Source organism: Cetorhinus maximus, chromosome 2 (assembly GCF_964194155.1).
Source record: "Cetorhinus maximus chromosome 2, sCetMax3.hap1.1, whole genome shotgun sequence".
In the NCBI taxonomy this organism is placed as follows: domain Eukaryota; kingdom Metazoa; phylum Chordata; class Chondrichthyes; order Lamniformes; family Cetorhinidae; genus Cetorhinus; species Cetorhinus maximus.
The window spans coordinates 209,328,520-209,341,161 of NC_135880.1; positions in this window are offsets into that span (position 1 = coordinate 209,328,520).

Here is a 12,642-nt window from a genome sequence, read left to right on the forward strand (position 1 = left end):
ACTTTTCCTTTGCCGTGTTTAAGTTTTGAGCTGCAAAAACAATTTGTTTTCTATATAATTTTCATAATTTGGAGAACACAGCACTTACCCTAGCACTCAGCCATTTTATTTGGCTCCCAACGAAAATTCAATAGAGCTGATTTTAACAGTGCAGGAAGGGCAAGGACAGGCAGGGTTCCCATAGTTACTTGCAAGACTTGACAGTGTCTGGATCTGCTGACACTATTGGGAAGCATGCGCCATTTTAATGATGGGCCTGACTACAACTTGCATGGCCTTCAACCCACCTGCAAAGTTGGTAGGAGCAAGGACCCAAGTATGTGCTTCCAAAGAAAAAAAGGCGCCTTATGGAAGTTAGATTCAGGGCATGAAAATGGAGGCTGGGAGTTAAAATTCCTCAGGCTTCATGATTAGGCGGGGTAGATAGTCCACTGTTTGCCTCAACACCCAGAAAAGCTGGTCCTTGCCCAAGTTAAAATTGACACTTTATCAGTGCCATTGACTCCATGCTTCTCCCTGTCATCTCACTTAAGCTGAAATGCTGCTTAACTTCTGTATCCTGTTTGACCCCATATTCTGCTCCTCATCATGGCTGCATCTCTGCAGCTTTACCCTTCTCCACCCCACTGCTTGTTGCCCATCTAGCCTTTGACTTCCATATGTCCTCCTTGATGGCCTCCAAGATTCAGCTTGCATAAAAACCAACTTGTCCAACAGCCTAATGCCCACCTCCTGTTCAATACATAATTCTGCTCACTTACCCCTCCAATTCTCATCAGCTTCAATTTGTTACTCTCCTTGAAATTATCCTTGAATTTAAAATCCCATCCTCATCTACAAATCTCTTCATGGCCTTGTACCTTTGCAGCCTCCATCATCCTCATGACCCATTCTTGCCCATGGTCCACTGTCTTTGGCCTCCTCTGCATTCCCTCCATGTCATTCCATCATTATTACCAGGACAGTGCAGCTATCTCAGCCCTACCCTCTCAACTTCTGTGCCTAGCAACTTTTCTTCTCAGTTATAAAGGTTCTTTTTAAATTCATTCACGAGATGTGGGATCTGCTGGCGGGGCCAGCACTTATTGCCCATCCCTAGTTGCCCTTGAGAAGGTAGTGATGAGCTGCCTTCTTGAACCACTACAGTTTATGTGGTGTAGGTGCATCCACAGTGCTGTTAGGAAGGACGTTTCAGGATTTTGACCCAGTGACAGTGAAGGAACGGCGATATATTTCCAAGTCAGGATGGCGAGTGGCTTGGAGGGGAGCTTGCAGGTGGTGGTGTTCCCATCTATCTGCTGCCCTTGTCCATCTAGATGGTTGGAAGGTGCTGTCAAATGAGCCTTGGTGAATTCCCGCAGTGCATCTGGTAAATGGTACACACTGCTGCTACTGCACACCGGTGGTGGATGGAGCGAATATTTGTGGATGTGGTGCCAATCAAGTGGGCTGGACAGTGTCAAGTTTCTTGAGTGCTGTGGGAGCTGCACTCATCCAGGCAAGTGGGGAATATTCCATCATACTCCTAACTTGTGCCTTGTACATGGTGGACAGGCTTTGGGGAGTTAGAAGGTGAGTTACTCATTGCACTATTCCTAGCCTCTGATCTGCTCTTGTAGCCATAGTATTTATATGGCTAGTCCAGTTCAGTTTCTGGTCAATTGTAACCCCCTTTCAGTTTCTGGTCAATTATAACCCCCAGGATGTTGAAAGTGGAGGATTCAGTGATGGTAATGCCATTGAACATCAAGGAGTGATGGTTAGATTCTCCCTTGCTGGAGATGGTCATTGCCTGGCACTTGTGTGCATGAATGTTACTTGCCACTTGTCAGCCCAAGTCTGGATATTGTCCAGGCCTTGCTGCATTTGGACATGGACTGCTTCAGTATCTGAGGAGTCATGAATGGTGTTGAACATTGTGCAATCATCAGCGAACATCCCCATTTCTGACCTTATGATGGAAGGAAGGTCATTGATGAAATAGCTTAAGGTGGTTGGGCCTAGGACACTACCATGAGGAACTCCTGCAGTGATATCCTGGAGCTGAGATGACTGACCTCCAACAACCACAACCATCTTCCTTTGTGCTAGGTATGACTCCAACCAGCGGAGAGTTTCCCCCGATTCCCATTGACTCAATTTTGCTAGGGCTCCTTGATGCCACACTCGGTCAAATGCGGCCTTGACATTAAGGGCAGTTACTCTCACCTCACCTTAGGAGTCCAGCTCTTTTGTCCATGTTTGAACCAAGGCTGTAATGGGGTCAGGAGCTGAGTGACCCTAGAGCAACCCAAACTGGGCATCAGTGAACAGGTTATTGCTAAGCAAGTGCCACTTGATAGCACTGTTGATGACCCCTTCCATTACTTCACTGATGATCGAGAGTAGACTGATGGGATGGTAATTGGCTGGGTTGGATTTGTCCTGCTTTCTGTGTACAGGACATACTTGGGCAATTTTCCACATAGCCAGTATTGTAGCTGTACTGGAACAGATTGGCTAGGGGCGTGGCAAGTTCTCGAGCATAAGTCTTCAGTACAATTGCCGGAATATTGTATGGGCCCATAGCCTTCGCAGTATCCACTGCCTTCAGCCTTCTTAAAGCCTATTTAGCAATGCACTTGATCCCACTTTCTGAATCTCCAATTATTTTTCTGTGTTAGTGAATACATCGAATGGTTAAACCCAAGCCTACACAGAAGCCTGAGCTTAACAAACTTAAGTTCTACATTTACAATTACCTTTAATTTGTTTTTTATGTACCTTTACTTAATCCAACTTCATCTTTCAACTCATGTTTCTGTTGCAATTTCTACATCACATCAGACATTGCATTATTTGAATGTTTGCCAGCTGTTTTCTTCTGAGCAAAGAAGGTCCATCTCCCTTCATGAATTCATGAATCTACATCTGTAAGTCACTTTACTGAGCATCTGATTTTCATGAATGTATGCCTTATTTACCGTGTCCACCTAATAATGAAAACTGTTTCTCAGGTAGCCTCAGAAATTATAGACATAACTATTTCCTTAGTTTGTAATTTGGCATGTTGCATACAACATTTTATCTCAAAGACCTTTGTCTTCGAAAACCACAACTGGTTTATTTGGAGTTCACAACATATAGAAAAGGCCAAAATATAGGGAATGGGTCATTATTAGTCTAAGTCCATATGAGCAACAACCAATTTTTTTCAAATTGATTAAGGGTAGAGTTCTTACATGCCCTTGGCACCATACGCCATTTTCACTGCCAGGTTTTGACAGGTGAAGGACACACAGATGTTAAATAGTCAGTGCCCAATTGTGTCCTTTGGACCCCGACAGTACTTTAGCCTGCAGAGTGCCCATTGGGTCTGGGGACTTTTCTGCAAAATGGATTTAGGCCTTGAAGAGGCTTAGAGAAGTAATTTGGATCGGGAGAATTCCTCCGTGTCCCACAAGCAATCGTTGGGCCTCTCTTGCTCTGGGCTTCCCTTTCCCTTCACATGACAGCCGTCCCCTTGAACCCTCCACCACACATTAATACTGGCCCTGCTCCCTACGCTCACAGTGGTCTGCCACATTATTTCCCACTCCCTCCCATTGGCCATCTCATCATTCATGATGGGTTCAGGCAGGAATCTGAATTGGGAGTTCATAATGAATACTAGGAGTTAAAATGGCCCACTCAACCTGCTGCCATTATCACTTTGGCGCAGAGTTAAAAATCAGGGTTCTAATGTTTTAACAAGAGTTGTGTTCCTCTAGTTTTGCAAGTTAGCATCACAAATATGGCTTTCTTTCACTGCTTAAGTGCTTTGCTTTAAAGTTCAGCTTCAGACAGGCCATAAATCGTTCAAAATGATCCCGGATCTTTGCAAAAAAACTTTATTTGGCTGGAAGCTGCCATTTTCAGTGTAATTTTCATTAGGCCGGGAGCCCATATCATTGTGGAGCAGCAGTCATTTTAGTCAGCTGAGTCACAGAGGCACCACAAGTTGTACAGTTCATGACCTGCTCAATCACTCTTTCAGCACGACTGTCAAGTCTCATTCATTTCAAGCCAGTTTGACCTATTTTGGTAAAGACAATTGCATTTTCCCCCCGAGTCCCACTCTATTGGGAAATAAGCATAGCTCTCTATATAATTAAATGGGTTTATTACTTGTCGTTCTCCTTTTATCCATAAAATTTAACTTTCAGTGCGAGCCTACATTAACTTTTGAGTCAAGATATGCAGGGAGGGGAGCAGATGTTCAAAAGGAGATTTAATGCTATAAGGTTCAAAAGAAGCAGATAATATTTTATAGTTTTTCAGAATTGTTGATGTTAAGGGGACCTGTATTTTGTTCCAATAAGATTTAAGGGCCAGAATTGAAATTTTAGAGTAGAACATTTTTAAATTGTGCTGCTTTTCCAAAATTTATCATTAACACAAACTTCTGTTTTACTTTCAACAAATTACACTAACAAACAGAAGATCTTTAAAGTAATTTTAAATGATAACATTTTATAACTTATGAAGTGTTTTCTGAATGAAATGTGATGCAAATTAACAATAATTTAAGAAAGCTGATAAAGAAGTTGGTGACCAATGGAAAAGAACTACAGTAAGACACTGAGCTGCAGTCGGCCTCATTATCCAAACCAACCAGTGAAAGAATTGACATTGCCCCAGTCAATGATGTCATCAAAAGCTGCCAGTTAGTTCGACTGTTGCTGAAGTGCTGGGAGATGAAAGATAACATTCCAAATGTCAGCAACAATTTTGCCACTCTTGATGCCGACACAAATATAACATGAACACTTTTGTCACTTTGGACCTAATGCAATAGCTACTTTGATGTATTTTGTTTCTGGCACTGAGTTGCCAGAGCATATGGTTCAATAAGGAATTCAGTGCTGCAGAAGTCCAAATTGATTCCCCTGAATTTTTGAAGAATCACAGCGTGCAACAGCTTTGAACCAATTCTCACATGGGCTACTGATTAAGTTTTCTGCAACATAGGTTTAACTGCATATAAAGCCTTTCTACTTCTGGCTTCAAAGCAATACCACAAATAATTATAAAAGCCCTGATTTTAACTTTAGGTGGGGTACAAGGAAAGTGGGCCAAGTGGCAAGCCACATTAACATTGCCAGTGTGAATTAAAATGTCTCGGGACCTCATTAACCTTTGAAAAACATTTGAAGGACAGCCCACCCTTCTGACCACCTACAGAATTTGACATCATGCCCACATCACCCCATAGTTTCTGGAGCATTTCCCAACTGCACTTTTTTATATAGATATATATTCTTTCATGGGCTGTGGGTGCTGCAGGCAAGGCCAGCATTTATTGGCAATCCCTGGTTGCCTTTGAGAAGGTGTGGTGAGCCATCTTCTCAAACCGTTGCAGTCCAAGTGAGGATGCACTTAAAGCGAGCATGCTTGCATTTTACACTCAACACCAATGGGAAAGTTGTTGCTTGTACAAATGAATGATAGGGCCTGCTGTAGGAATGGGAGTGGGGGAGTGATGGGGGAGCTTTACTGATAACTCCCTGGAGGTCCTAGTGGAGGAAATGAGGGCGAGGAAGGGACTCTACCTCAGCGCCTGCAGGAGGATTCCATATTTCACTCAAAGACAGGCTTGGAGAGGTACCATCTGCATCGCTCCAAGAATATAAGAACAGAAGAAATAGGACCAGAAGTAGACCATGCGGCCTCTCGAGCCTGCTTTGCCATTCATTAAGATCATGTCAGAAATTCTACACCAACTCTATTCTCCGGCCTAATTCCTTTATCAACTTACTCCCTTACTGCCCAAAGACTTGATGCTATGTGCTGAATATACTTATTGACTGAGCATCCAAAGCCAGAGAATGCCAAAGATTCATAGCCCTCTGCGTGAAGAAATCTTTCCTCATCTCAGTCCTGAGTAACCAATCCCTTCACCTGAAACTATGATCCCTAGTTCTAAACTCTTTAGCCAGGGGAACCAAAAAGATATAGATAGGTTAAGTGAGTGAGTAAAGATCTGGCAAATGGAGTACAATGTGGGAAAACGTGAAATTGTCTATTATGGCAGGAAGAATAAAAGAGAAGCGTATTTTCTAAATGGTGAGTGGCTGCAGAGCTTTGAGATGCAGAGGGATCCGGATGTCTTAGTGCATGAATCACAAAAGGATAGTATGCAGGTACAGCAAGTAATTAGGAAAGCTAATAAAATGTTATCATTTATTGCAAGGGGAGTTGAGTACAAAAGTAGGGAGGATATGCTTTAGTTACACAGAGCACTCGTGAGACCATATCTGGGGTACTGTGTACAGCACTGCTCACCTTATTTAAGAAAAGATGTAAATGCGTTGGAAACAGTTCAGAGAAGGTTTACCAGATTGATACCAGGAATGGGCGGGTTGTCTTATGAGGAAAGGTTGAAAGGCTAGGCTTGAATCCACTGGAGTTTAGAAGAGTAAGAAGCAATTTGATTGAAACCTTGAAGATCCTCATGGGTCTTGACAGGGTGGATGTGGAGAGGATGTTTCCCCTTGTGGGAGAATCTAGAAGTAGGGGGTCACTGTTTAAAAATAAAGGATTGCCTATTTAAAATGGAGATGAGACATTTTTTTTTCTCTCAGAGGGTCATGAGTCTTTGGAACTCTCTTCCTGAAAATAAGTAGAGTCTTTGAATATTTTTAAGGCAGAGGCTGATAAATTCTTGATAAGCAAAGGGATGATATGTTATTGGGGGTAGACGGGATGCAGATTTGAGGTTACTAACAGATTAGCCATGATCTTATTAAATGGTGGAGCAGGCTCAAGGGGCCGAATGGCCTACTCCTGCTCATTGTTCGTATGTTCATATGTATATTCTTAACAGTTTCACCTACTCTGTCAAACCTTCTAAGAATTTTATATGTTTCAATCAGCTCTCATTCTTCTGAACTCCGGAGAGTATATCTCCATTCTATTCAATCTTTCATCTTAAGACCGGCCTTTTATCATAGGAATCAATCAAGCAAATATTTGTTGCACACCTTCTAAGACAAGTATATCCTTCCAAAACTGCACACACTACTCCAGATGGGGTCTCACCAAAGCCCCAAATAATTACAGCAAGACTTGTTTACTCTTATATTCCAACTATCCAATAATAAAATGGACATATCATTTACTTTCTTAACTGCTAGCTGCTCCTGCATGTTAACTTTCTGTGATTTGTATACAAGGACAACTAAACCTCTCTAAATGCTAACATTTACAAGTCTCCAGGACTTGAGTTCAATTTTTTAAAATGAATTGCTTAGCCCTGGTAAAGAGGGCATTGGTCACCAGGTTTATGTAGCTGGGAGGTACAGCTGGTGCCTTGTAGCAGGTTGAAGAGTCTGGGTTGTGGTGACTTTGACGGTCATTGGCATGGCCCCCCAGCACACCACCCCTGCCCCCGCTGCCCTCTACCACCACCGCCGCCCCCCCCCCACCTCCAATACCTCAGGCAGCAACTCCAGTTTCAGATGCCTGTACCAAACTGTGAGGAGAAATGTAGTCTCCTCCTGCGCTGCTCTTCTGATCAGCCCAAGAAGTCCCATATAGAGTCTCTCTCACCTGCTATATTCTGAGAGGCTTAAGCACTGGTAGTTGCAGCTACCATTACTATCGGTGCTGTTAATCCCCCAAATCTTGGTCCGTCCAGAGGTTGACTTCCATAAAGCTGAGTAAAGTGTTGAAAAGCAACAGATAATGTAAAAGTAGCAATCAGGTTTGGGTTGATTAGGGACAAGAAACATTCGCACCACACAGGTGCTGGGCAATTATCTTCAACACAAGAGAATGTAACCATCTTCCCTTGACATTCAACGGCATTACCATTGCTGAATCCCCCACTATCAACATCCTGGGGAACATCAATGGCCTGAAACTTAACTGGACCAGCTATATAAATACTGTGACCAAAACCTGTCCACCATCTGCAGGGCACAAGTTAAGAGTGTGTTGGAATATTCTCAAGTTGCCTGAATGAGTGCAGCACCAACAACATTCAAGAACCTCGACACCATCCATGACAAAGTGGTTTAATCGGCACCCCCGTCCACCAACTTAAACAGTCACTTCTTGCATCACAAGATGCAGCAACTCACCAAGACTCCTTCAATTTTCCAAACCCACAACCTCCACCACTTAAAAGAAAACAAGGGGAGTAGGCACATCAGAACACCATCACCTACAAGTTGCCCCCAAAGTGACATACTACCCTGACACGGAACTATATTGCCATTCCTTTGCTGTCGCTGGGTCAAAATCCTAGAACTCCCTCCTAACAACACTGTGGGCGTATCTATGCCACATGGACTGCAGCAGTTCAAGGAGAAGGCTCACCACCATCTTCATCAAGGGCAATTTGGGATGGACAATAATTGCTGGCCTTGCAGTAACACCTACATCCCATGAATTAATCTTAAAAAAGTAGTAACTTCATTCTTGGGCTCAGAGGCTGTCTTAAGATACAAAAATGATGCTTAACTTACTCTCAACCATCATCTGAACCAAGATCACAATCAGCAACACCTTAATTTTAAAGTTCTCATCCTTGTTTTCAAAGAGGTCAATGGCCTTGCCCCCCTCTCTTGCTCTGTAACCTGATCTTGCCCTGCGACCCACCTGAGATATCTGTGCGCCTCCAATTCTAGCCCCTCGAACATCCCCAATTTTTATCACTCCACCACTGATGCCAAAGCCCTAGCTCTGGAATTTCCTCCCCATCCCTCTCTGCCCCTTTACCTCTCCTATTTTAAGATAATTCTTAAAACCTACCTCTTTGACCAAGCTTCTGGTCATCTGATCTAATATCTCCTCATGTTGGCTTAGTATTAAATTTTGTTTAACATTACTCCTTGTGAAGGGCCTTGGGGTGTTTTACCATGTCAAAGGTGCTATATTAATACAAGTTGTTATTGTTGTTAACTCCTCACAGTTATTTTATTCAGCTTTGGCTCTATTCTCTTTTTCTAAAAGCAACTATAATAGTGAATGGTGACAGCCAATGTTATTTTCTAGCCTTTGATGCATGTTGTCTACGATATAGGATTAACGATCGTAGGATCTTGGCTTCAGTTTTGTTGACTGATAATCAATAGTTGTTTACAGAGAAACAACAAAGCCAGTGTATATGAGAAAACTGTAATCACACCCAGTAGTCCTACAATCTATTTAAATGGGGGATGAGTATTACTTTTGAAAGCTTCCTTACTGACACATTATCTGAAACCAGATTATTTTCATTTTCTGTCTTTCAAGCATTAGGTGTGCTCAAGTTGTACATACGTCCAGGGTGACTCTTTGATCCTGTGCAACAGTGAAGAACTACACTCCAGAGGATGTGAATCAGAGAATCAGGGCTGCAATACTGTAGTCCTAACTCCAGCTTGGAATTCCACTCGATGTAAAAATCGCCCCTTTGAGTTCCTCAGCTGTATGGAAATTTTAAGTGATGCAAATTACTGCTGTTAAATTAAACTGGAAGTGGATCTAATTTGAATTATTGTGGAAAAGCTGTATTTTCTTTGCAACAGGGCACTGTAAAATTATATACATGCATCAATAATGGTGTAACATTGATTCATAATAAAGTATAGGAAGTTCCCTGACTATTACCTTTGACCTGGAAATGTTTGTATGATTCACAGTCAATGTACTAAAAAGGCTGATGAACATAAACCACTGATAATCATTGATTGCAGCCTCTTCTAGTTTGTTACGAATTAACTTAAAACAAAACAGAATAGTACAAGATAGTATTAGGCCTCGGTTCTTTCCTTATGCCTGCTCCCATTAGCCTTCCCAACAAAAGTGTGCAGATAATAATAAGTGAGCATATGAAACTTAAGATCAGAACAGGATTTGAGGAGTTGATTGGTGATGGATTTTTAAAAAAAAGCACAAGGTTCTCTTTGCCCTCCAGGATGACCTTAGTGCAGTAGTTCAGACAGAGACCAGTGAGGCTTGATGGTGCTTAATGTGGTCAGGGTATGGTGCTGGATAGCTAAACCAATTGTGTTCCAGATATGCTCAATTACATGTGCAGCAAGCTCACTGATTACCAATGGGGTCACTCAGACTCCCAAATTACTTTCATGGCCAAGTCTTGTTTAAGTAAAATCAGCTGAGTGCTGATTAGTAGCTTACTGATCGACTCTGCCATCTTCCACAGCCTCTCTACTTCCATGTTCTTGATGACGGATAAGGTCACCTCCTAACTCCTCTTTGTATCACACACCGCCCATGTTCCCTTCGAAACCCACTTACTTTTGCACTTGTTTGTGGCAAAGAAGACTCTTCCCTAAGTCATACAGAGCTACACTTTCAAAGCTCCAACTGATGAGCTTTTAGCCATCAATCCAGCAGGACGCTTTTGCAGCTGTTGGTTTGCTCATTGTCACTCAAACAGGTGACTGGGCCTGCTCTCACTCCCATGTTCATTCTTTGAAGTTCAGGGGCACAAAGCTGGTTTAGTCATCTATGGTAAAGTGGAGTGCTATGTGCCTTTAAGAGAATGTAGTCACCTGACCACATGACTGTATCGACCAATCGCTATACAGCAGGGGCTACTTGGGTGATTGAAGAAGCACACATGGGGCAGAATTTTGCCGTCGGCGAGCAGAGGGCGGCGGGGCCCGCTCGCCAACGGGTAAAATAAAGCGGGATGACATTGGGCGGAACCCCCGACGTCACCCCCACCCCATTTAAATTTTCAGGAAGGCGGGCGGACAGCAAAATCAGCTGCGGGCCCGCCGACCTGTCAATGGCCACTTGAGACCATTGCCAGGATCATTTAAACAATTAAAGGACCTGCCCGTCCAACCTTAAGGCTGGCGGGCAGGCCAGGAGCCCCGGCGGCAAATAGAGAAAACATGAAACCCTACAGTGGTGGGATGAGGTTTCATGTAGGGTTTTAAAAAGTTTAATAAACTCATTGTGTAAATTATGAAGATGTCCCCTCTCGTGACATTGTCACATGAGGGGGACATGTTAGGGAATTTTTTTTTTTCTATTTTTCATATTTTTAAAAGTGTAAACGATCTCCCCGAGGCAGCACTTTGCCTCAGGGAGATGTGCGCTCTTTCGTGCGCATGCGTGAAAGAGCGCACTCTCGCTTTTGGGGAATCCCCCCCCCATCTGCACAGGGAGCGCATAGCGCTTCCTGCCAGACGTCACGCTGGGTGGGCTTTAATTGGCCCGCCCATGTAAAATGGCGGTGGGGCCCGCTTCTCTGGCGGGGATCGGCTCCCCGCCTACCAGAGATTGGGTCGGGCCCGCCTGCCCGACAGGCAGAAAATTCTGCCCATGGTGTAGGTGCTCTGTTCTTAGTTCCAATAAACCACCAGAGTTTGTGCAGTTAGTCGGACTCTCTACCTGTATTGTTTCAAGCACCAACTAATGTGTGAATATCAAGGGCACAACTCGCGTTCACTGGACAAAGCCAACTGGTTAACCTGAAACATAAAGATAAAAGCAAAAGGCTGCGAATGCTGGAAATCTGAAACAAAAACAGAAAATGCTGGAAAAACTCAGCCGGTCTAACAGCATCTGTGGAGAGAGAAACAGAGTTAATGTTTCGAGTCCGTATGACCCTTCTTCAGTCTGCCGCAGTTTGGCCATCTGGAATCATTCGACCCCGTTTCCGATGACTGGACTCATTACGTCGAACGCCTAGCATTCTTCTTCACCGCTAACGACATCACGGGGGAGGACAAGAAGACGCCGATTCTTTTGTCCACATGTGGGAGCAAAACCTATGGGCTGATCCACAGCTGCACGTCACCTAACACCCCCGATACGGAGACTTTCGGCAAGTTAGTGAACATTGTCAAAAACCACTTGAAGCCAAAGCCCTCAGTCACTATTCAGCGTTTTAAATTCAATTCAAGGAATAGGCTTCCAGCAGAGACAATTGCTGGCTATGTAGCTGCTTTAAGAGGATTAACAGAATATTGTGAGTACGGAACATCAATTAATGACATGTTGAGAGATCGATTGATATGAGGAATCAGGAACGATGCTATTCAAATGCGATTGCTATCTGAAACTAATCTAGACTTCAGTGAGGCATTAGAATTGGCAACAGCCATGGAGAACGCTGTTAGAGACTCAGAGGCAATGAAAGATACGCAAAATGTCCATTTTGTAGGGCGGGAAGGGCTGGTAACAAAAGGCGCGAAAAAGTCAGACTCCGCAGAAAGAGGGTAAACGTCCACTATGTACAGACCATTGAAGAGCAACAATACTACAGTGAAAACCGACAATATTAATGAGAACAATGCATCCAGGCAGCCTGCAGGCGATTGACAGCTCAGAAATATCGAATGTTTTTTCTGCCATCGCAATGGTCACATAGTGCGGCACTGTCAAGATCGGCTGAGACAGCATTTTAAAAACAAAGGTACAAATTGCAAAATTTGTCTCGTTGAAGGACCAGAGGAAGCAGAATCTGATATCTATTCATTATACAACCTGAAAGTGGGTAGAACTGAGCCAATCCAGGTAGTCATTAGAGGCAATGAACAACCCATCAAGATGGACGTCAATACTGGGGCATCAATGTCTGTCATAGGAGAACATACATTCAGACACTTTAATAAAGGAGTCCATCCTTTAAGCTTGGAATAATCAGGCACTAAATTA